The sequence below is a fragment of the Macrotis lagotis genome, chromosome 4, assembly GCF_037893015.1.
Source record: "Macrotis lagotis isolate mMagLag1 chromosome 4, bilby.v1.9.chrom.fasta, whole genome shotgun sequence".
NCBI lineage: Eukaryota > Metazoa > Chordata > Mammalia > Peramelemorphia > Peramelidae > Macrotis > Macrotis lagotis.
The window spans coordinates 264,092,257-264,118,697 of record NC_133661.1 but is presented as its reverse complement, the minus strand read 5'-3'; the positions used below and the strand labels follow the sequence as shown (position 1 = coordinate 264,118,697).

At 36.3% G+C, this 26,441-nt stretch overlaps 1 long non-coding RNA gene across 1 annotated transcript in view; it reads right to left on the bottom strand.

The window, feature by feature from the left end:
- Positions 1-11,385: 11,385 nt before the first annotated feature.
- The window catches only part of LOC141520402 (uncharacterized), a 38,721-nt gene continuing 23,665 nt past the window's right edge, over positions 11,386-26,441 (bottom strand). Inside the window, exon 3 of the long non-coding RNA XR_012477610.1 lies at positions 11,386-11,455. This is a non-coding gene — a long non-coding RNA (uncharacterized LOC141520402). The remainder of the gene's footprint in view (positions 11,456-26,441) is intronic.

The window sequence follows — 26,441 nt, the reverse complement described above, 5'->3', positions numbered from 1 at the left end:
AGAAAAAATAATTGGTTAAAACAAAAAGCTACCCATAATATTTTATCCTTTCCCCTGTAGCAGCAGAGAAAATAAACTCCTTCTTGGCTCAATTTCTTCCCTAACCCCAAGAGTTTGACCCAAGTGTAATTCCAAGTTACAATTCTGGACCCAATTTGAAACTCCAATCTAAAGTCAATAAGTCAGGATGATTGTTAGAGGAGACTTTGGGATTGGAGCTGATGAAGAGGGACCTTCTAACAACGCCTCATTGCCAATATATTTCCAGTTTCTCTATCCTATTTTTATCCTTCTATCCTGGGTTACCTTTCTATCCTCAGTATTCACTGCTACCACACCTTCTTCTCTCCTGGAATTTCTATAGGGAACTGAAGTTTCCAATTTTTCTACTTTGGTCTATAAAATGAGCACAAGTCTTTTTCGTAGATTTTTAAAAGTTTTTACTACTAGTTTGTTATTGTACTATCATTTTTCAGTCAGATTCAACTCTTTGTGACCCCATTTGGGATTTTCTTGGCAAAAATGCTGAAGTAGTTTGTCATTTCCTTCTCCAGATTATTTTACAAGAGGAAACTGAAGCAGAGTTAAGAGACTTGCCCAGGGTCATACAGATAATAAATGTCTAGTTTGAACTCAGGTATATGAGTCTTCCTGATTCCAGGTTTGGCATTCTATGCACTATGGCGCCACCTAGCTGCTAGTACTACAAATGCTATTTACTACTGGTAACTACAGGTAAACATACATTTGAAATAAACAAAAAGTTATAAGAAATATTAACTTATGGATACCATATATTGCTCAAAGAAAATTAAAAGAGACCTAGGTCTTGATCTTCCTTTACTCATTGACTTTTAGTCATTTTCTTCAGGTCCAATATCTTATGGAGGTAAGTTATGAGTGGAAGAGATTATGGTAGAATTTTCAGCCTTTTAGAATCTCCTTTGTCTTGTCTCTGGATGTCGGTCCCTTGTATAAGAATGGTACTTTCATCTTTGGTGTTAAAATTTCTCTCAAGGTCAGAGTTCTCCAGAATGTGTCCCTGCAGGCACTTTCCCCCCTACCTCCTAGAGATTTCTACAGCTCTGTATCCTTGGAAGTCTTACTTTAACCCTGTCTCCCTGGCCAAGAACGACACTTTCCTGGATGAGAAATGTTTATTCAATAAATGCTAAATATTATGAGTTAAAAAAATCCTTTCCTTTCCTTTCTTTGGATTCAAGCATTCCTATACTTACCTTACACTCACACTGCCTTTGCTCAACCTGTGCAACTCAGTTGCTCCAGAAATCCTATTATTCATTCTTTTCACCATTAAGAACATCCTATAGTCTGAGTGTTAAAGTTACATATCCCATGCCCTCAAGGAGCTTACATTCTACTGAGGGAAAACAACATAAACAGAGATCAGTAAATATAAAATGTACTTCTAGAATCCTGTCATTACAACTTTATCAGAAAATTCCAAGTAATAACAAAAGCATATTAATCAATCATTAACAATTTCTGCCTCAGGGATCCTAGTTTAATCCCCATTAGGGCTGCAAAGTCAGGGCTTCTAGGCCATTAAGGCCTCTTCCTGCCTCTAAACCCTGCACTTGTGGTTTCTAAAAGGATGCATTTTTGCAGGCATGATCATCTTTCAGGACTGGAAGTTCCCCTTTGTGGTCCAATCTAATTCCAGTTCCATGTTGCCAAACTAGATGTCCTGGAAGGACTTGATACAGAGAGAAATTTCACTCTTTCAACATTTATTGAGGGTCTGCTGTATGTAACTTACTGTGTTAGGTGCTGAGAAAGATTTCTTAAAAGTTTAGACAAGACACAATTACTGGAGTCAGATTTTACAGTCTAATAAAGATATCAGACACAAACACATACAATAGAAGATATAGTATTAAGTGATATGGAGATAATAGAAGTATAAAACTCTCTCTTTCAGTGCAGCTCAGAAACCTGTATTACAGAGTCAATGTAATTATAGACTTGGATCACTTCCTCCTCTCCACCTCCCAAAATTCCCTCCAGAAAAGAGCTGGTGGCCTAGCACAGCCTCCTCACTCAAATCCAATTCATGTGCTTGTTGTGACATCAATTCCCTGATGTCATGGTCTTCTTCCAGGATGCAGGACAAACATCATCATCATCAATCATCATCATCATCATCATCAAAACATGGATAAATAATCCATAAGCACCTACTACATTTCAAGCCAACTATGTATCACCACTGTTAGGTGAAGATAGGAAAATATAAATGAAACTCAAGGAGTTTTTATTCTATTGGAGGAAGCAATGTATTCACATGCAAATATGTATGTAAGTAAAATAATTATACACATACAGAATATTTATACAGATATTAGGAATTCAAAGGGATAAGGAAGTTGTTAAAGGTATATCCTGAATTGATCTTTCAAAGGAACTTTGGTTTTTAAGAGATTGAGGTGAGGGGAACATGCGAGGCATAAAAGGTTAACATGCCTTGGTGAAATCTGAGGAGGAACATGGTTACCAACATGTGGGGAATGTGGAAGGCAAAAAGGAAAGAAAGAGAGAATTTGAACACTGTGGTCAGAGATGCTAGGTTTGAGTCCTAGGGTATACTTGTTCTCCTTGGCCCCGGAAAATACATTTTAACATTTGGAAGTAATAGTTTTAGTATTGCTTTCTTCCCCTACTTTGCTCAGTGACAGCTCTGATCCAACAACTCTTAGGTGTGTAAACTTGACTGGAATGAGTAGATAGCACACAGCCAATTCTAATTGTTATCACTCTTAAGTCAGACCCCCCAGGTTGGCTGTCTTTTTGGCTTGTTACTCCTGCCAGGGAGACTGTCTTTAGATTCTAAGCTATAGTATCCCCCCCCAAACAATGATTTATCATAGATCAAATCCCCTCTTAGATGAATCAAGTCATTGATAATCTTGTGCACAGAAACCACTGATATCTTCAACTCATTGGAGAGAGGTTGCATAAAATTCTTGAGCTTTTAATCCAGAATTATATGAATTTTGAAGAGAAGCATTTAGAAAATAAACTGATTTTGTACCCCAAAATCTCATTTAAAAAACAAAATGGCCTGGACAGAGACATTTTTAGTTTTTTTTTTTGTTTTCATTCTGAGCTTTGTAGTATTCTTCAATGGGTTAAAATATTAACTCTGTTGCTCCTAAATCAGAGTTATTTTCTCAATTTACTTTCCCCTAACTCCTTCTCACCTTTCTCATCAATGGTATTCCTTAGTTGTCTCCAACTTACCATGATCCCAGTGACAACAGGATTCATGGGATTTTCTTGGCAAGTGATTTGTTATTTCTTGTTCTCTAATGAATTAAGGCAAACAGAACTTAAGTGACTTATCTTGAGTCACTTATCTAATAAGTGTCTGAGGCCACATTTGAACTCAGGTCTTTCTAACTCTAGACCCAGAGCTTGATCCACTAAGTCACCAAGCTGTCTCCAGGTCAATTATAGAAACCCAGAATGCAATAATTCTACATGACCTTTGTGCGATGATCTAATCCTAACCCCCCCCCCAAATTATAGATAAGAAAATTGAAACCGTGAGATGGAGATTTTTCCCCCCAGATCACAAGGCTAGTAATTGATGGATCTTGGACTCAAAGCCCAGTACCCTTTCTACATGTTTCTAAATAATAGGAATATAGTTCATTTCCTCTTGATATCTACCATTCAGACAGGTGAGACCAGGAAGCAATGAAATTGGTGGTTGAACTGGCTATGGGAGAACCATCCAGGGAATGAGTTAGGGTTTTCTTTCAGCTTTGTCTCAGATCATGCTAATTGTTTTGTTTTGTTTTCAGAGCAGACTAAGGCTCTAATGGTTGATTTAGACTTATTTGCCTAGACAATGGTCCATTCATTACATTTTGATTAAACTTTCACAGAAGGCCTTTTCTCCAGGAGTAGAGGTTGCTGAATTCATCAAAGCATATCCTCTTTCCACAAAATGTTCTTTGACAAAGAAAAGAAAAACATTTTTAAATAACCCAGAGCTTTTATACTCACAATATTTAAGCTCTTTTGGTTGACAAGTAATCATCCATTCAAGTAGTAATACCTCACTTGCAGCTCTGTACAAGACCATTCAACATCTGAATATATAAGTAAACATATGGTTCCTGACATCCTCTCTAGCTTTCATATTCTATGAGTCTCTGAGCTTATGGTTTTATGAACTATGGGGAAACAACTTTAGACAACTTTCACTTTGGGGGAAGGGAGGGAAAGAACACTTGGCCAAGATTTCTTTCCTTGCTCTCCCTGACCCACATCAGTGGGCTACAATACTATTACTACATTTCAACATTTGGAGCTATAAGAATATCAGTGTGCATGATTAAAAAGGAACTTTTGATGGACTTGCCTAAAATCAAGAGGTTTTGGCTAAAGTTTGAAAGTGGCTATGTCTTCAATTTTCCACTTTTGGGAGCATGAGAGACAACAGATGGCTACCCTTAGTGCAGCACTCTGGTACATCCAGGATATTAAAAGAATAAAAAAAGGCCTCCAGCATGTTGGCTGGGTCTTCCTTGAGGATCTATGAGAAAGCATGCTCAAGAATTAAACAAGTTAAGAAGTCCCGGGAAAGGTACAACTGATAGCAGTGAATCATTAATCTATCAAAAACACCAATATGTATGTGGTACAGAAGGTACTTTTCCTCCCTTTTTCAAAAATTTCCTTTGTTTTTAATTTATGAAATAAAACAAACATTTATAAGATATAGCGTAATAAAAGGTGATTGTACATGAAACTGCAAATCTATTATATACAACTTGCTATTCCTTTTAAATATATAATAAAGCTAATATATAAAGTTCTTTTTTGTGTTTTCCTTCACCCATTGATGACCACTAGAAGCAAATAGGTGTATGTAAACATAATATATGAAAATATATGTATGTGAATATATATATACATATATTACATATTTATAAAATTATTTTATACATATTTCTATTTATCAGTTCTTTCTCTGAGTGTAGGTATTATTTTTATTCATATATCCTTTATTGTTAATTTGAATATTTATAATAATCAAAATTACTTATTCACTCAATTGTTCTCAAAACAATATTGCTGTTACTGTCTACAGTGTTCTTTTGGTTTTGCTCATTTCACTCTATTATTTCATGCATTTTTTCCATGTTTTTCCTAAGATCACTGAGTTCATCATTTCTGGTAGAACAATAGCATTCCATCATAATCATATATTACAAATTGTTCCACTTTCTCAAGAGGTTCCTTGTTACCTGTGTTGCTTTATAACTTTCCATAGTTGCTAACTTCTATTTAGAGTCATGCCATTAATGATTTCTGTTAAGCACATGAGTGTTTATATTCTAGTATTTGAGGCAAAAATAAGCTAGTATTTGTGCAGCATAAAGGTGACTAGTCTCTCCCAGCTTGAGGATATCTTAATGGAGCCGATCCCTGGCCTTACAACAGAGAGAAAAGCTCTCAGAGAAGTAATCTGAGAAAAAAATAGAGAGATCACAATTTTCTTGCTTATGGGGCTGAGTTCCAGAGCAAATGCACTTTAAAAAAATTTACTCTCCATCTATCATATGGTAAAAAGAAATATTCATAGTCTAAGTCAAATGCCCAGTCCAGAGACAGTATAGAGTAGGAGGCTTTAAAATATGCTTCCCTCCTATTGCAGAAAACTTTAACCCACTAGCTTTTCATTCAGAGAGTTGGAAAGTGAGTGGCAGTTGAAGATTTATGGGCTCTTGTGAAGAAAATAAGTCAGGAGAAAAACTTGACCTGACAGTTTGAAGATACGCCTGCCATAAATAACCAATTGATCTGGACAACCAGCAAAGCCATTAGTGAGATCTGAGTGCCTGCTGCTGGGATTCAAGTGCTGCATAAAACGCTAAAGGTGCCAGTAAAATGGATGTGACCATTGACTAATGCCATCATCTCTCCAGCGGAATGCACAGGAGTCCTGAGAGACAAATGAAACTCCTTTCATCTTTGTCATTTTATGCTCCTGTTAAATTACACACAATAATACGAAACCCGTTTGTCTTGGAGGGAGAGGGGAAGAGAAGGGAGTAGGAAAAAAATGACTCCCTTGCTTTGGAGTCATAAATCATTGGAGAAGTGAGAACTTCTCCAATGAAGTTGAAATTTCTGCCTGGAAACTCCCAGACAATGAGCCTGGGGTGTCATCAATCACCAAGACCCTGTGGATGACTACCAGACTTACTGAGCATAGAGCAGAGGTAGTATTGCTTACCTTGGCTTAAGCAAATTCTGATATTCCCTAGGACTATTACCTACAATGACAGTGGGTTTTTGGGTCTTAACTCTTAGGGGAAATAAAGGATAGGAGTCAAGTCTGCTCCACTAATCTTAGATTCTTTGTCTAAGTCACAGGAGTGGGGAATCTTTTTTCTGCCAAGGGTCATTTGAATATTTAAAACCTGGACTGTATTTGGCCAAACATTTAATTAATTCACCCCTAAAAACCTCCTAGATTTATTGAATTTCCAGTCCTGCCTGCAGTTGCCTTGGCAACAATAGACTAATACAGACTGTGGCCAGAGGTTCCCCCCATTCCTGGTCTAAAAATTTGGTGGAATGGCAACTTCCTTGAACTGTTTAATGTAGATTGAACAACTAAGAGCTTTCACAGCTGATTCAAAGAAAGTCAAGAATTGAGTCTCATAATCAGATTATGAGTGTAATCTGTCAATAAGCATTTATTAAGGACCAGATATAGCATTAGGCACTAGACAAAAACAAAACAGTCCCTGAGTTCAATTAACTTACATTTTGTTATGAAAAACAACAGTACACATAAGTAAATAAGAAGGGGTGAGAAAGAGGTGGGAGAGAAATGAAGAGCAGTTGGTAGGATCAGAAAAATTTGGGTTAAGCCATTAAGGAAACTAAGGGATGTTCAGGGGCAGAGGTGAGGAGGAAGTAGAGATGAGGAATAGACTATGCAAAGCTAGGGAGAAGAAAAATGGAGTCATATATAAAAAGAAGAACAAGTCAGTCAGTTTGACTAGTCTGTAGAATGCATGAAGGGTAGTAAGGAATGTGTGATAAGTTAGAAAAGGTAAGCTTGTGCCAGAATGGAAATAGCTTTAAATGCAAAAGAGGCATTTCTATTTTGAGTAAGGACACAACTATCCTACAGGAATATTATTACTTTGTCAAATTATTGAAAATATTTTGGAAAGCAGAGATACTGGAGATTGGAAGATCAATTAGAGAGACTGTAAGAGTCTAAATGAAAAAGTAATAAAAGACTAAAAGTGGTAAAAAGGAATTTTTTTTTCTTTTTCAGGGTTTTGGTAAACCCAATTGCCTTCATATAAATGCTGGGTTTGGAGCTGGCACATATAGGTTTAAGTGACACTGATACTTAATAGCTGTCTAATCAACTCTCTGAGCTTCATCTGTAAAAGAAGGATAAGGACATATATTGAGGCAGCTAGGTGGCATGATGGATAAACTGAGTTCAAATCCTACTTCAAGCTATGTGCACATTACTTCACCTTTTTTTGCCTCAATCTCCTCTCCCATAAAATGGGAATAATAATAGAACTTCCTTTCCAGGATTCTTGGAGGTCAAAGAAGATAATATTTGTAGAGTGCTTACCAGTTTTTGATACATAGTAAAAACACAATAAATGCTTGTTTCCTTCCTTCCTTCCTTCAACTGCTCTAAATATTAAAAACACTATTTCTTGTGTCAAGCCAAAAATCTGCTACTTTCTAGCCTCTTTTCATAGGTCTTGAGTAATACAGAATTACTTCTTGGTTTAGGGAGGCTAAGGTATTTGTCTTCTACTTCTACACTCATTTATTCAAACTAAGTTCAGTCACAGGAAGCCTGAACTCCAAATAAAGGACTTTTTCTTCCTACTTCCTTGTACTTTCTGGTTTTTTTATATCTATACTCTACAAAGAATTGTTTAAGGCTTAGGTTTGGCTGAAATCCAGTGGTTTCCCCCAAAGGGAATAGAAAGGTACTCAATGTACAATGTAGATCATGTGTAAGACAGCTAATTTATTTCTTTTACACAAAAGAAATGCTTAACACAGAAGACTCAAAGCTGTATGTTGACAAAGGCTTAAATATGAAGCAGTAACTTATGACTACTATCATATTCTGCTGGGAGGTTAATACTTTAAAAACATCAAAGCATTAAGCTTTTTGCATGACTGCTGAATCAGTATTTCACCTTCCCCTCAGCTCTGCAATCTCTTCTTTAAGGTCCATTTCATCTGTCAAACCTGGCCAGGGTTTGAGATCTTCCTCCAAGACCATGAAAAGGGGAGGGGGAGTGGAGAGGGTTACCTCCTGAGGTGTAGCTGGCACCAGTTGAAGGACCGAAAAGATCCCAATCTCTTATACTCACAAGATTGGCTTCCAAGGAGGGAAATGTCCTCCTTAGCTATGCTTTTCATTCATTTATATTCGGGGGAGGAACACAAAACAGAAGTTTAAATTCAAGCTAACCAAGATGAGTTTCTAGTTTTGCTGACATGACTGGACAGTGAACATTTTTGCAAAGATGAGAAAAGTCACCTTCTCTCAGAGCTCATGGGAAGTCCTAGGGGAAAGAGTATACTTCATGGCATGTGTTCAGGAGACAGAAAGGAAGAGATAGCCCCAAAAAAACAAATTCACTCTTTTTAAGGTGCACTGAATAGATTAGGTTGGTGGCCAATTCTCTTTGATGCAATTTTAATATTATCTCCTTCTCCTACAGTTGTCACCACTGGATCCCATTTGGGATTTGCTTGACAAAGATACTGGAGTGGCTTTTTATTTATTTTTCTAGCTCATTTTACAGATGAGGAAACTGAGGAAAACTTACTCAGGGTAGGAAAGTGTCTAACACCATATTTGAACTCAGGAAGAAAAGTCTGCCTGACTCTGGATCTGGTAGCTGCCCAGTAAACACAAAAACTGTCTTCAAATCAGCTAGCAGATTTGTTCTATGTAGAGTCAAATAACTCTATCCCTTTATCTATGGGAGCCTGAGGCCATTTCCAATGTATTCTGGCTCAGTTCTGAAGGAAAAGAAACTTTTAAACTCTAAATATTCCCTTCTGTGACAACAACTGGAGAACAACAACTCAAGCTTCTTAGTTTTCTCTTAAACTAAACATGCCCATTTCTGTTAAAAAGTTCCTTGTATGTTCTTTCTAGACACCTTTCTGGACATCATAAGCTCATTGAATTATGGATTTAGATTTGGAAAGAATCTTAGAGATCAACTATTCCAATTCCCTTCTTTTACAATATAGAATTGACTCAGAGTGATGAAGAATCTTGGTTGAAATCAGAGATAGAAAATAAAAAGGACAGATTTGAACCCAGAGTCTCTTGACTACAAATCCACTGCTCAGCTGCTAATCAAAAAAAAAAAAAAAAGCCTCTCTTTTTGGTTCTATTCTTTTCTGCTTTTAATTAAAGGAGTTTTGGAGATGGTTATGACCTTGTGAGTTTTGAAAGACAAAAAAATGAACCAGCAAAGGTCCATATCAGAGTTTGCAGGAAGCCAAGTCCAGTTTACCAACATAGCTTAGAGTGACCTGCCTGACCCAGCCCTGCAAGAAGTAAACAACGAAGTGCTGCCACCAGGAAGTGACTCATTCAGCTATGATGCCACATTCAAAAGTGAACTTGAGGCAGCCAAGGCTTTGTAGTGACCACTCTAAGAGTGAGCCAACTCTCCCCAGGGGCTAAGGTAATACTGTGGAGAGTATATCCTAATTTGAGATAAATGTTTTTGTAACTTCTGTTTTTACTATGTTTTCTAGGTAAATATCCCTTTTTCTTAAGATATTATCATTTACATTAATTGCTTAAATGATGGTGGGTAATATTCACTGAATAAACATGTGCTCTTTCTGATTCTATTTCCCACCTGGACTTTAGGGTACAATTCAGGTACTCTTTGATCATTTGCTCAGACATATTACTAAATTGGTAAGTACATTGATTGATCAACAACCAATCAAATCAATGTTTTGTTTTGTTTTTTCTTGTCTAAGGGACAACTGAAGGAAGGCATGCTTAAGCCTCTGGATGGGGAGAGAGATCAGTGATAGAGGAGAGATATTAAATGTAGCTGATGATCAATATTGAAGCTGATCCTGAACTAAAGTGCCACCTCTGATACTCCTTCTATAGAGATGGTCAAAAATTTGACTTTGAGCTGCAAATCCATCATCTGTAAAAATACTGAAAATCACATAGGTGACTAGGGTTTTCTGTAAGAAAAGTGTTTTGTAAACATTAACTCATGTTTAAAAAACATGTTACTGATACTGGGGTTAATCCACTGAAGTAGGTGCTTGAGCTGAGAACAATGGAAAAAGATACAGAGCCCTTCAGGGGTACCCCTAGAACTCTGATGGGGAAATGGAACAAGTTAGCCTTCTGGGGCCAGTTTAGTGGCATAGCGGATAGAGTATAGGACTTGGAGACAAGAAGACTTAATTTTAAATTTGACCTTAGATATTTATTAATTCTATAACTTTAGTTAAATCATTTGATCTCTGTCTGCCTCAGTTGACTCACCTATAAAATGATGATAACTTATCTCCCAGGATTGTAATAAAAATAAAATGAGATAATGTGTAAAAGTACTTTATAAACTTTAAATTACTATCTAAGTCAGATGGTTCAATCTGTGGCCCTTAAAACCCATTCATGCAGCTTGGAATCCATTTGTACCAATTTTATAAGTTTTTATTGGAACATGTGGCACAGAAAAGCTAAAAGGTCGAACACCCATGTATTAGATGTTATTATCTTTATTATTGTAGTTGTCAGGGAAATTTGGAATTGGGATAATGACCCCTAGAAACCATAAAGGGCTTCTCAAAGAAAGACGATAGTTCCTACCCTCCTGGAGTTCAAATTCTTTTGGAGAAGACAATATGAAAATAACTATGTACAAACAAAATGTGTACAGAATAAGTAGATAGCATTCTCTGAAGGAAGACATTGGGAATAGGGATGGGGGAGGATATGGGGCCTGGGATTTGGAGAACTAATTTGAACTGAGCCTTAGAGGAAGCCTAAGGAGGCTAAGAGGTAGAGGTAAGAAAGCATGGCATTCCAAGTATGGGAGACAGCCAAGTGCAAAGGAGTGGAGTTGGGGAGAAAGAAGTAGAGGTCTCCTGAATATACAAAACATCTTGTGTAGTGTGAGGAATAGGAGAAGTACAAACACTTATGAAACACATATTATATTTTAGGCACTAAGGTGCTCCACATATAGAAAATTTAATTTGACTTCTTAGGGAAATGATCATACTCTCCTTATGGGAACCAATGAAGAACTTTTGGACCATCAATGGGGCTCATAGCTTCTAGAATAGCCTTTTGGTTTCTCATCCTTACTTCCCCCATGCAGGTGTTTTCCATAGTTTTAAATAGATGAAAATTCTGAAAAAAAAAAAGCTTAGTGTTTGATCCAGGAGAATTTAATCAAGTAACATAAATAAGAGAAGTAATACTAATAAGTACAAAAGTATATGGAGGAAAAAGATATGAGGGAGATTACACCGGTGGGTTGTAGAAATGGGTGGGGTTATGTGGGGGAAAATGTACTTGGGAGACTAAACTGTAATTTGGGGGAGGGATGTGGTCAGAGGGTAGGAGGAAAGAAGGGATTTTATTATGTGTATTTTCTATCTGACCCTGGGTAGTTGCATTGCTTATGCCTCAAATAGCTCCACTGACCCACTAAGTCAATTTTGGACCTCAGTCAACACTGTACTTTTTTAAACCTTAAAACCCTTGGACTCTCTCTTTAGCTTTTCTTATGGTTACAGTCTTCTCCCCTTCTCTGTTTGCCGAAAATAGGTCCCTTTGTTCATTCACATTTCTCCCTGTTTTAGGTATGAGTTTTCTCTTCAGCTCCTGCCATCTGGATCATCTTTTCTGTATCTGACCACTTCATCACCTCTTCATCTATTCAGTAATCTTATCTGAAAATTTATTCTTTCTCCTCTACCCCTTCATTTCTCTCTCCCCCACCCCCAGCTATTTTCTCTCTCTCATGCTTTTTTTTCCCCTTCAAAGCTAAATCATTATTATTTTATAGAGCATCAGGGGATAAACTACATAGAAAATATGCACTATAAAATAAACACAAATGGTGCTATCTCTGAGTTGTCCAGATCTAGTACAGCTGTTACAACTTAACAAGCACAGCTGTTTACTTGAACACAGCCCAACCACTTTATGATACAGTCATTGTCCTAAAAGCTACTACATTGTAGGTGAGGTATTTCAAGGGCACATCAGTATTAGATCATAATGGTGGTTAGTCAGGGAAAGACCTGTTAAATCAGCCAAAGTCCTTCTCCCTGCCAGGTTTGTGGAGAGGCTTCTGTTAAGAGGACAGAGCAGGTATTCATTCCAGAGAAAGCAGGAACTTTGCAAACTCCTCACTGCCTAGGGTGTTTCATAAGCCAAGACAGTTCTTCACTATTGTTTGAGAGAAAGCAGGGGATTGTCCTTTGCAACCTTTCTTCTGTCTTTAATATCCCTTCTCCTTTAGGGAAAATTAATGCCTCATCTCAATCTCCTGGTTTCCCTGGCTTCTTTCAATTTTCAGCTAACATTCCCCCTTCTGCAAAAAGTGATTCTCCATCCCCTTTAATCTTGATGCCTCCCCTCTCATTTATCCTGCATACAACTTGTTTGCACAGTTGTTTGCATGCTGTCTCCCACATCAGATGGTGGGTTCCTTGAGAGCAGGGACTTTACCTTTTGCCTTTCTTTGTATCCACAGTATTTAACTCAGTGACTAAGCATCTAGTAGATTCTTGCTTGTGGACTTCAATTGACTTAACTTTTGCCTACAGAATGAGTATGGGGGAAATAATAATACAAAGCACTAAAGTGGTTAATGAAAAGAAAAATTCCTGTGAATCTGCATAGATTGGAATCTGGAAAAGAGATGTGTCTTAGTCATTTGGTAGCACTGTTAATTAGCTTGTTTTGAGTAACTCCTGGGAATGAATAAGAAAAGCAAAATGACCCTGTCAACAACTCTATCTATAGCAAAATCCTCAAGCAAAGTCATCCTTCACATAGGAGCCTAAAGGCGCCAATTGCACAACAGGCTCTGATGCTGCTACTGCTCAGCTGTGCAAATCAATCATCCTCCTTCCAGATCTCATCATTCAGCAGTTGTGGGACCTCATCTATTTTTAAAGCACCAGGAAGCCGGTGGCAGAGGGCATGCCCGGCCACCTCCAGGGGAGAGGTGTTGCTGCAGTAATGAACTGTGGATTGTCAGGACAACAGAACCTTGGCCTCAAGGTGAAATCCAATGCATCTGTCGGGGAATGAAGTCACACTTGATCTTCTACTTCAAAACTGTAAAAATAAATGCAAGACAAGGAGGAAGGGAAGGAAGCTGGAATGTTATAAAAATCTGAGTGCCTCAATGAATGTGAGTTAGCCAGTCAGTATGTTTTCTAAGACAAAACTATCCCCAACAAAAACAACAACAAAAACAAAAACTATGAGGCAGGCTCTACTAAAACCCAAACACAGTAGCTAATATTTCATGGAGGAGACATTGGATCATCCTAGACTGTGCTAGTGGAATGCAAACTCTGGAAGTTTCTAGGAAGCTGGAAAAACTTTGAGTGAGGGGGAGGTTGTAGGACGAGGAACTAGCAACTGACTGTGTCTGTCACCACATAAACAGTCAAATTAAGGTTGAAAAGACTTGCCAGATGGTGAATGTTTTCAAACAAAAGTTATGAAACCATGTACTAAGATGTAGAGGAGTTGTGATCTGTATCAGTGAAGGGTTTATCCACAATAACAAGACATATAAGTAATAGCGCAACACAGTGAGTAGGAGCAGAATTATAGAGATTTGGAGGCATAACAGCAAAAACTGAACTAAAGTTAGCCACCCTAAAAGTCAGTCTAAAATGTTCCCATGCCCCACCTCTTCACTCTCCCCACCTCTACAACCTAATCTTGTCCAGAAAACTTTCCTTAATTTTTTTCCTAAACAACACATTTTCCATGCCTTCTTCATTTTCTCTATTCCAAAGAGCCACCTTAACTTTCTTTGCTCTTCTGATTTTATAGCTCTTTTCTGGCTTTGTTTATATATGGGGGGCCAACTCTTTATATCTAGGCATAGCAGGTGACTCTGAAACCTTTTTATATCTCTGAAGTACTACATAGTGACCTAAATGTGTTTATTAACCTCACTACAACATTCTGAAGTCAGTCGATATTTTTAGACTGTTTCATAAATACAGGACCCAGGGCAGGAGGCTCAGATAGGTCTTACAATTTGCCCAAGGTTACAGGAGTCAGTGATTCAACCAAGACTCAGACAAGTCTTTAGACATCCTATTGTGGTTGTAATTGTGTGTGTGTGTGTGTGTGTGTGTGTGTGTGTGTGTATCTGTGTGTATGTTGGGGAGGGTTATTGCTTTTCATGAGACTGAATCAAGTCTCTGCCTTGAAAATAACCCCTACTTTAGTTACAGGGGGAGGTATATAGGAGTAACACAACTGAATAAGCCCTTCCTGACTTTCTTCCCCTCCTTTCTTTGTGGTATCTAGCTCCATTAGTCTGCTTACTCTTCCTCATACACAGTACTCCCTCTCTCAACTCTACATCTTTGTACCAGCTGTCTCCCAGGTCTGGTATGCTCTGCCCCTTCACCTCTAATGATTCCCTCTAGACTCAGATCAAATCCTACCCTCTCCAGAAGCCTGTCTTGGTCCCCTTGAATGAACTTTTTGTCTTCCCTATGCCTTTCTCTCTAAACTGTATATATCTTTACCATACACATTTGTTTTTATCTTGTCTTTCCCATTCAAATTGAACTCCATGAAGCTAAGAGACAGTAAAACCAAAGCTTAACACAATCTCTGACCCAAAGTAAGGCAGTTGGGCTAAACATTGGAGAAAGATAGAGTATGGCACCTGGAGTCAGGAAGTTCTAAGTCTAGATCTGACTTGAAGTACTGGAAAGCTCTTTGACCCTGGACAAGTCATTTAACCTGTGCTTACCTTGATCTTCTCATCTGTAAAAAGGGGAAGGAAGCATTAGCATATATCTCTCAGGATTGTTGTGAATTGTTGTTCAATAGCATCTGACTTTTTTTGACCGCATTTGAGTTTTCTTGGCACTGATACTGGAGAGCTTTGCCATTTGTTGCTTCGCTCATTTTTACAAATGAGGAACTGAGGCTAACTGGGTTTGACTTGTTCAGGGTCACACAGCTAGCCTAGTGTCTGAGGCCAGAGTTGAACCTAGGTTTTCTTGACTCCAGACCTTATACACTATCCACTGAACCACCTACTGATATTAGAAGATCTCTAATCTAATCTCTAAGGTTCATTCAAGCCCTAAAACTATGATCCTTCAAATTTTTGGACCCCTGCAATGGGAAGAAATTTGATTTTTTTTTAACTTGGAAGCTCTAATACCATCACTATTAAATAAACCATGTAATCTAAAGCTATGATTTGCTCACTTGCAGAATTATAATATAGTTATATGTGTGGTGTACATATATGTATATGCATATATATATCTGTGTGTGTACATGTGTGTGGATAGATAGATATAATTTGAGATCTTGTCTTTTCTCTTCAAAGAAGACTGAGATTTCTTCCTTTACATGGGGAAACAAGAAGAGGGATCAAGTTGGGCACTTGTTCCTTCCTTAGCCTATCTCCAAGTGGGTTACTGAGCTAGAATTATACCTCTTCACTATCCCTTAAAAATTAGTAGTATAGTGGTAAAATACTTTGGGATCCAAAATAAATGCCACTTCTACAATTGCTCTCAAGGGGAGAGTAATACCTTATTATCAACAGCTTAGCTCTCTCCCACTAAATGCTAGTTACACAAAAGACCATCAGAATTTGCTAGTATACTTCTTTATCAAATTAAACAGTGAACAGAACTTGAGATAATTTATAATTACTGGAATATACTAAAGAATAAAGAAGTGAAATAACATACTAGCTCCCAAGGAAAGGGAACAATCCCACCAAGGGAGCCAACTCTTGGGAAAACTTACATAAAGTAAATCCTAGAAATCAAAGGTCATGGTCCTGACTCCCAACATGTCTTCAACTCTTGAAAGATCTTGTCTACTATTCAAAAATCTGACCCTTGCTTCTCTCGAAGTCCTCTAAACATTTATTAGAAAATCTTTCTCCTCTCATCCAGAGAAGCAGCAACATAGCTGAGCATTCTCTCAATCACTCGGAAGTCACAAGACTTCCTTCAGAGCATATCTCCTACCAAATAGGAAGAATTGTTAAAAAAAAAATTGAATAAAGTTCCCCATGAATTTGAGAAAAATATCTCATACTTATGCTAGCTCCATGCTGGCAGCAGAGGTGTACTATATAGAAGAATGATATTTCCCAATTAAGTGACTCTTAATCTCTGTGTTCTTTAAAGTGACGCCTCAGGATTTATCTACCAAGACACAAAAGCTGGCAAAATCATAAAATGCTATTGATTAAAATTGTGATTTTAATGTGATTAAAAGCAATCACATTTATTAAGAGTGCTACTTCTGGACTTCCAGTGCCAAGATAGTAGAGTAAGGAAGAAATCCTCTGAAAGTCTCCAAATTTTTCCTCCAAACAATCTGAAAACCTCTTCAGGAGCAGGGAAGAGCTTACCCACCCAACAGAAAAGGTCTGTCTCACGGGGGTGGGAGGGGGAATGTGATGCAAGAGCAGCAGTACCAGCAGCAGCAGCTAGCCTCACAGCCCTGAACCTGCAACAAGTTTCAATCCTGGGACAGTCCACCAGTGAGACCCTGCCCTCCTACAAACCAGCAGCCCCCTAGACAAGTGAGCAATCTGTGCATCATAGCAAGGACCCCACCCACCAGCAAGGCCCTGACCCCATTGCTGATCAACTGGAAGACCTGCCCCAGGGATCTACAGAGAAAGTTTGTTTCCATAGCAACCCAGAAGTAGGTGCTCATCTCTGGGTTCAACTGGCAACAAGATCCCTCTTCCAAGACCAGTCACCTAAAAATCTTTTACCATAGCAAACCAGCAGCAAAGCCCTATGCCTAGAGCAGGCCAGCAGCTAAAACCCACAGCCAGAGTAGGCCAGTAAGGAAGCACAACCCCACCCAGGACAAGCAGAAGGAAAGCCTATCCACCAGAGAAAGTACTCAAGTCCAGTGAAAACCAACAGTAAGATCCAGAGTCTCAGTATAAAAAGCTTGGCACAGTACAGAGAACTCAACTCTCACATTAAAACACACACACACACACACACACACACACACACACACACACACACACAAATTTTAAGGTAGAAAAAATGATAAAAAAATAAATAGAGCTTGAGTTACTATGGTTATAGGATTAAAACATAAATTTAGAAGAGGATAACTGTCAAAATGGGCAAATGCAAACCTCAAAGAAAAATATAATTTTGTCTCATGCCCAAAAATAATTCTGGGGGGGGGGGGCTTAAAAAAGATTTTAGAAAGCAACTTAGAGAAATAGAAGAAAAATTGGGGAAAAAATGAGAGAAATGAAAGAGAATCATGGAAAAAAAGAGTCAATAGCATGGGAAAAGAGATATACAAATTTACTGAGGAAAATAACTCACTAACAAAAAAGAAATTGCCCAAATGGAAAAGGAAGTAAAAAAGTTCACTGAAGAAAATAATTTCTTAAAAATTAGAATTGAACAAGTAGAAACTAATTACTCTATGAGACAGTAAAATAGGATAAACAAAATCAAAAAGGGTTAAAAAATAGAAAAAAATGTGAAATTTCTCATTGAAAAACAACTGATCTAGAAAATAGAACTAAGAGAGATAATTTAAGAAATAATGTACTATTGATCATTGCTCAAAAAAAAAGTCCTAGACAACATTTTCAAGAAATTATCAAAGAAAAATGCTCTAATATATTAGAACGAGAGGGCAAAGTAGATATTGAAAGAATTACCACTGAAAGAAATCTCAAAATTAAAACTCCAAGAAACATTATAGCTAAATTCCAGAGCTCATAGATCAAGGAGAAAGTATTGTAAGCATCCAAAAAAGAAGGAATTTCAAATACAGGTACTATAGTCAGAATTACACAGGATTTGACAGTTTCCACATTAAAGAACCAGAGGTGTTCAAATACAATTACCAGAAGGCAAAAGAGTTAGGATTTCAACTAAGAATTACTAACCCATCAAAAGTGAAAAAATCTTTTGGGAGGGGGAAAAAATGGCAATCCTCAACTAAACACCAAATTGGAAATACTGCAAAATCAAAGGAAAGATTAAGAAAAATGAAGATATAAAAACTATTGAACTAATAAATAAAACTAGAAGTTGTTTCTTTGAAAAATGCAATAAAATAGATAAACCATTGGTTGATTTGATTAAAAAGGAAGGAAGGAAGCAAAATTACTAGTAATAAAAATAAAAGGGGTTAATTCATCACCAATGAAGAGGAAATGAATATTTTTATTAGGAGCTATTTTGCCTAATTATGTGCCAAAAAATTGACAATCTGAATGAAATGAATGAATATAAACAAAAATATAAATTATTCAGATTAACAAAAGAAGGGGGAAAATGCTTAATTAACCCAACCTTAGAAAAAGGAAGTAAACAAGCCATCAATGAACTTCCTAAGAAAAATTCCACAGGACCAGACGGATTCACAAGTGAATTCTACCAAACATTTAAATAGCGATACTATGTAAAATATTTGGGAAAATAGGTAGAGTACTATCAAAATACTTTTATTACCCAAATATTGTGCTGATACCTAAACCAGAAAGAATCAAAATAGAGAAAAAAAAATTGTAGGCCAATTTCCCATGCAAAAATTTTTTTTTAAATACTAGCAAAGATGGGGCGGCTAGGTAGTACAGTCGATAGAGCACCAGCCCCAGAGTCATGAGTACCTGAGTTCAAATCCTGCCTCAGACACTTAATAATAACAACCTAGCTGTGTGGCCTTGGGCAAGCCACTTAACCCCATTGCCTTGCAATATATATATATATTATATATATAGTAGCAAAGAAATTACAGGAGGCAAGATGGAGAAATGAAGTTAGCATGCTCCCTGAGAGTTTTCCCCTAAACAAAGTTAAATGAAGACTCTGCACAGACATTAAGGCTACAGATCCCAACAGAAAAAGACAAGATCCAAAAAAGTTTTGAATGGTAGGCATCATGGGGGATCTTCCTTTGGGGTGGGGGGAGTAAAGCCTAAGTAGATGGGAGAGAGGGAAAGCCAACTTGAGGCTTTTAGCCACAGTGATATCAGGGTCCTGACAGCTGTACAGCAAATCAGCAGGGAGAGTCCCAACCCCAAACAAAGTCTGAACCTGGGGAACTTTGGGACAAAAGACAGTACTGAGTTGGGAACAAACCACTGCATAGCCAGAACCTGTATATAAAGGAGGAAACAAACTTCTGCAAAGGCAAGGTCTGGTCTGCACAGGAGAGATTGAACCCCAGCCCCAACATAAAAAGCTTGTTTCTCTTCTCCCTATACTCCAGGATTAAAGCTCAGACATTTCAAGATGAGCAAAAAAAGCTAAAAGAGTACTCACTTATATGCAGAAAAAAGATGATAACATTGCCATCTCAGAAGAAAACAATGAAAAATTACTCACAGGAGAAGTTTCAAAAGAGTCTGAATTGGACTCAAATCCAAAAACTCACAGAAGAGCTTAACTGAAGAAAATAGAACCCTAAAAATTAGAATTGGACAAATAGAAATCAATCAATCTATGAGAATGCAAGATTCCATCAAACAAAGTAAAAAGGCTGAAAAAAATTGAGGAAAATGTAAAGTACCTTTTAGGAAAAACAAACGATCTAGAAAATAGTTTCAGAAGAAACAATTTACAAATTATTGGACTATCAGAAAGCTTAGATTAAAAAAAAACTTGGAAACATTTTGCAGGGAATTATCAGGAGAAACTGTCCAAATCTGCTAGATTAAGAAGACGAAATAGCCACTGAAAGAACTGCTCCAGAAAGACACCCCAGGATTAAAACTCCCAGGGCCATCATAGTCAAATTCCAGAATTCTCAAATAAAGAAGAAAATACTGCAAGCAGCAAAAAGAAGCAATTACAAAGGAAACACAATCAGACTTATAGGACTTATCAGTTTTAACACTGAAGGACCAGAGGACCTGGATTATCATATATCAGAAAGCCACAAAGGATCTTAGATTACAACTAAGAATTTACTGCTCTACAAAATTCATCATATTATGTTAGGGGATGTCTAATGGATGTCTAATGAAATAGAGTACTTTCAAAATTTTCTGATAAAAAGATCAGAACTGAACAGAGAATTCAATCTCTAAATGCAAGATTCAAGAGATGCAAAAAAAAGGTAAATGAAAAGAAGAAAAAATAAAACACAAAATAAAACACATTTTAGTCAAGAACATCAAATTGTATACAATCCTATAAGGGAAGAAATAACACTTGCAACTCTTGAGAATTGTATTTCTCTCAGGATAGTTAAAGGGTTCAATATAATTGACTATAATAGGATTTAGAGGATATGGCTATGGTTGGTTCTTCTCTTTCCATTGAAGAGAACCAAGATGACATCACTATATCTGAGACTAAAAGTCTAGATGAAAAGCAGGGGTGTTTACTCTAGACTTATGTCTCAGTTTCCTTTGACCTACTTTAATTCTGCTTTGCTCATAAAGCTTAGCACTTTTTTCTGATGAGGGCATCCTATACTGGGGCAGTCTGCAGTCAGTGATTCTCATACCTTACAAACAAGTGTAAAATTTTTAAGAGACCTTCTGGGTGTCCCAAAGAGATTCTATAGTTAATAAAATCAGAAGTGACTTTAGTGGCAGAGGGTGGGACCCTACTTAGAAGGTTTAGACTTAATTCATACTTCAGTTAACAAGGGTTTAAGCATCCTGGTTGGGTAGCTAAACGGGGTGAATATGGGAGATAGTATTCTTGGGAGGGGGTAGCAAATGATTCATGAAATATTTGGCTTTGAATGATATTTTGGCTCATGGGGATCGTGTATCCTTGTAGGGTACTTGGAAAAGGGGGTAAGGTATAGAATGATTATAATTTGATATGATTCATGACTCTTGAGAAATGTATGAGACAATAGAGGGGAGGGTACTTAGTGTCACTGAGGAAATACTGTTTATAAAACAATCAAACAATCTTTCTGTGATTATACTTTGATAGTACTTTGAGCTCATCAAGCAATCAAGTAATCAATTAATCAAGCTTTTATTGATAGTAATTCATTTGAAGGTATACAGAGATTTATTATATTAGAAGGCAAGAAGAAAGAGTGAGAACACTGAACAAATTCTATTCAATAGACTTGATCCATAGAGGAAAATAGATACATTTCCAGTTGGGTTTAAAAATCTATCCTATTTTATAGTGAAGTGAGGTGGGGAAAGAGAAAGAAAAGGGAAGGAGGGACTGATAAAAAAGGGAAGGCAAAAGCAGAAGTGAAAATAAACTGAAAGTTAAATTTTAAAAGAAAGGTTAAAAAGGAAAGGGAATAAAATTTTGGTGACGAGGAATAAGAGGAAAGGAAAGAGAAAATTATAAATGGGGAAAGATAACATGGAGGTACCCTAGGTAATGAAATTATATTATTATTAAACATGTATGCACCTAGTAGTATAGCATCCAAATTCCTAGAGGAAAAATTGAGTGAATTACAAGGAGACATAGACAGGGAGACCTCAACTTTCCTCTTTCAGAAATAGATAAATCTAACCACAAAATAAACAAGAAGGAAGATGATATGATAGACCTCTGGAAAAAATTTAATGGGAATAGAAAAGAATATACTTTTTCCTCTGAAATACATGGCACCTATACCAAAATTGACCTTGCTCCAGGGTATAAACAAATCTTTAATCAAATGCAGAAAGGCAGAAATAATAAATGCATATTTTTCAGATCATTATTCAATAAAAATTACATGTAATATAGGGTCATGGAAAGATAAACAAAAGATTAATGGGAAACTAAATAACTTAATTTTTTTTAGGGTTTTTTTTCAAGGCAATGGGGTTAAGTGGCTTGCCCAAGGCCACATAGCTAGGTAATTATTAAGTGTCTGAGGCTGGATTTGAACTCAGGTACTCCTGACTCCAGGGCTAGTGCTCTATACACTGTGCCACCTAACTGCCCCTAAATAACTTAATTTTAAACAATGAGTGGATCAAACAGCAAATCATAGAAAAAGTCATTAGTCAAATCCAAGAAAATGATAATAATAAGATATCATACCAAAATTTGTGGGATGCAGTCAAGGCAGTTTTGAGGGGAAACTTAATATCTCTAAATGCTCATATGAATAAAATAGAGAAAGAGAAGATCAATGAATTAAGTATGCAACTAAAAAAAATCTAGAAAAAGAACAAATTATAGATCCCCAATTAAATACCAAATTGGAAATTTTGAAAATCAAGGAAGAAATTAATAAAATTGGAAGCAAGAAAACCATTCATCTATTAATTAAAACTAAGAGTTGGTTTTATGAAAAAAACAATAAAATAGATAAACCTTTGATTAATATGTTTTTTTAAAAAAGAAGATAACCAAATTACCATAATGAAAAATGAAAACGGTGAACTAACCACCAATGAGGAAGAAATAAAGAGATAATTAGAGCTCTTTCACCAAACTGCATGCCAGTAATTTGATAACCTGAGTGAAATGGATGAATGTTTGCAAAAATACAAACTGCCCAGATTAACAGAAAAGGAAATAAAATATTTAAATAATCCCATTTCATAAAAAGAAATTGAAGAAACCATCAATAAATTCCCTAAGAAAAGGTATACAGATCCAGATAGATTTATAAGTGAATTCTACCAAACATTTAAGGAATAATTAATTCCTATTCTACACAAACTATTTCTTAAAATTCCTTTTATGAACCAATATAGTGCTGATACCTAAACCAGGAAGAACCAAAAACAGATAAAGAAAATTATAAACCAATCTCCCTAATAAACATTGATGCAAAAATCTTAAATACAGTTTTAGCAAAGAGATTATAGGGGCAGCTAGGTGGCACAGTGGATAGAGCACCAGCCCTGGAGTCAGGAGGTCCTGAGTTCAAATACGACCTCAGACAAGTACTAATTATCTAGCTGTGTGACCATGGGTAAGTCACTTAGCCCCATTGCCTTGCAAAAACCTAAAAGATAGAGAGAGAGAGAGAGAGAGAGAGAGAGAGAGAGAGAGAGAGATTACAGTAAGTTATTACTAAGATAATACACTATGACTGCATAGGATTTATGCCAGGTAGGCAGAGATGGTTCAATATTAGGAAAACATTTGACATAATTGAACATATCAATAACAGAACCAAGAGATTATCACAATAGATGCTGAAAACATCTTTGATAAAATACAATATCCATTCCTATTAAAATAGGAACATGGCAATAGTACTTGGGAATCTAACTCCCAAGGAAAACCCAGAAACTTTATGAACACAATTACAAAGCACTTCTCGCACAAATAAAGTCAGGTCTAAATAATTGGGAAAATTTCAATTGCTCATGGTTGAAGTAATATAATAAAAATGACAATTCTATACAAATTAAATTACTTATTCGGTGCTACCAGATCTAAAACTATACTATAAAACCTAGTATTGTTTAAGAAATAGAATAATGAATCAGTGAATTAGGATAGGTTCAAAAGAAATAGTAGTAAATGACTACCTTATCTACTATTTGACAAACACAAAGACATTAGCTTCTGGGATAAGAATTCACTATGTGACAAAAATTGTTGAGAAAACTGGAAAATTTTCCAGTTGTATGGCAAAAACTATGTATAGACACACATCTCACACGCTATACCAAAATAAGATCAATATGGGTGCAGGATTTAGACATAAAGTGCGTCACCATAGATCAATTAACAGACCAAGAGATCTATGGAAAGGGGATAAATTTATGACTAAGAATGAAATAGAGTACATTATAAATTGCAGAATGGATGATTTTTACTATATTAAATTTAAAAGTTTTTGCAGTAATAAAAGCAATGCTGACAAAATTTGAAGGAAAACAGACAGCTGGTAACAATTTTCATAGTCAGGGTTCTGATAATAGTCTCATTTCTAAAATATATATAGAATTGCATCAAATTTATAAGGTTACAAGTCATTTACCAATTGATAATTGGTTAAAATTTCAAATGAAGAAATTAAAGCTATATATTATCATATGAAAAAAATTTTCCAAATCATTACTGATTAGAGAAATGCAGATTAAAACAACTATAAGGTATCACTTCACACCTATCAGATGATCTAAGATAACAAAAAGGGAAAATGAGCAATGTTGGAGAGGTTGTGTGAAAACTAGGACATTAATATACCATTGGTGGAGTTGTGAACTGATCCAACCACCCCAGAGAGCAATCTGGAACTATGAACTATGTCCAAAGGGCAATAAAACTTCATTGCCTTTGATCTAGCTGAGGGGAAGGGCATGAGAAGGGAGATTGGAAGGAAATTATATAAGGCTAAAAATATGCATATGCATATGGATGAATGTTGGAAAACTTTCATAACATATAATTGGAAAAATAAAAGAAATTATCAATTAAAAAAAGAAATTACAGCAATATATCACAAGGATCATATACTAAGAACAGGTAGGATTTATAACAGGAATATAGCATCAGTTAAATATTAGGAAAACCATCAGCATAATTGACCATATCAATAACAAAATTTAAAAAAAGCTTTTGACAAAATACAGTAACTATTCCTTTGAAAACACTAGCAAACAAAATCAAACAAACAAGCAAACAAAATAAAATACTATTGAGCTTAGGAGTAAATTAAAATGATAAGTAATATTTTTCTAAAACTATCATTCAGCATTATCTATAATGGGAAATAAGCTAGAAGCATTCCCAATATAATCAGAGATGATGTAAACATGATCATTATCACCTCAGTTATTTAATGTAAGGGGATAATAGACAGAGTATGTGGCCATGAGGAGTTCATCCTGAGAGTCATTGAGACCTGGGACAACAGGAATGTCCATACCAGAGTGCTCTGAACTCAGGAAGGAGCTCTGGCCCTTCTCTCTCATTGTTCTCCTGCCTTTCATCCTTATCTTGTTGAATATTCTCAGGAAGGACCTTTTGTCCTTATCCCTCTGTCTTTCATCCTCATATTGTTCAACTGTCCCAGGAAGGAGTTCTGGTACTTATCTCTCTACCTTTCATCTTTATCTTGTTGAAGATTCCACATTTTTCCAGGATACAGACCTTTTGTGGCATACCCGTTATACTTCCACAGGCCTGGAGATGAGGGATGCTGATACAAGGGGACTAGGCTTATATATACCCTTATTTCAACTATGTAAGTCAGAGATGTAGCATATACCTGCAATAAACTCCTTGCTTATCTCTCACTGGCTGACTTTCATTATTGAACATGCGGGACATGTCCAGCGGAGCTCCCCGAAGAGTTGTGTGAAATAAACTGAGACCCGGCTGCCCAGAGTGGACCGCAACAATTTAATATTGTACTAGAAATTGGCTATAGCAATGAGAAGAAAAAGAAAATTCAAGGAATAAGAAAAGGCGGTGAGGAAAGAAAACTATCACTCTTGGCAGATGACATAAATGTTATACTTAGAAAATCCTTGAGACCCAACTGAAACACTGCTTGAAATTATTAACAACTTTAATAAATTGCAGGATACAATATAAACCCATTGAAGTCATCATAATTTGTATATATTACCAACAAAGCCTAGCAGTAAAAGATAGAAAGAGAAATTCTATTTAAAATAACTGTAGATGGGACAGCTAGGTGGTGTAGTGGATAGAGAGTACTGGTCTTGGAGTCAGGAGGACCTGAGTTCAAATGTGACTTCAGACAATTAATTATCTAGCTGTGTGACCCTGGGCAAGTTACTTAACCCCATTGCCTTGCAAAAAAATAAATAAAATATAAAAATAAAGCAAAATAAAATAAAATAACTGTAGACAATATAAAATAATTTGAAATTTACTTGCCAAATCAAACCCAGAAACTATAAAATACTTTCATACAAATGAAGTCATATCTAAACAATTAGAATATATTAATTGCTCATGGGTATACCAGGTCAATATAATAAAAATGAAAATTCTCAATCTATTTATTTCATGTCATACCAATCAATCAAAAATTATTTTATAGATCTAGAAAAATAATGAAATTCATCTAGAAAAACCAAATTTGCTGAAGGATATCAAGGGAATCAATGAAAAAATGCAAAAGAAGATAATCTAGGCATAATAGATCTGAAACTGCATTTTAAGATGGAAATTATCAAAATAATCTGATAGTTTGAGGCAGCTAGATAGAGCTAGATAGAACTATAGAT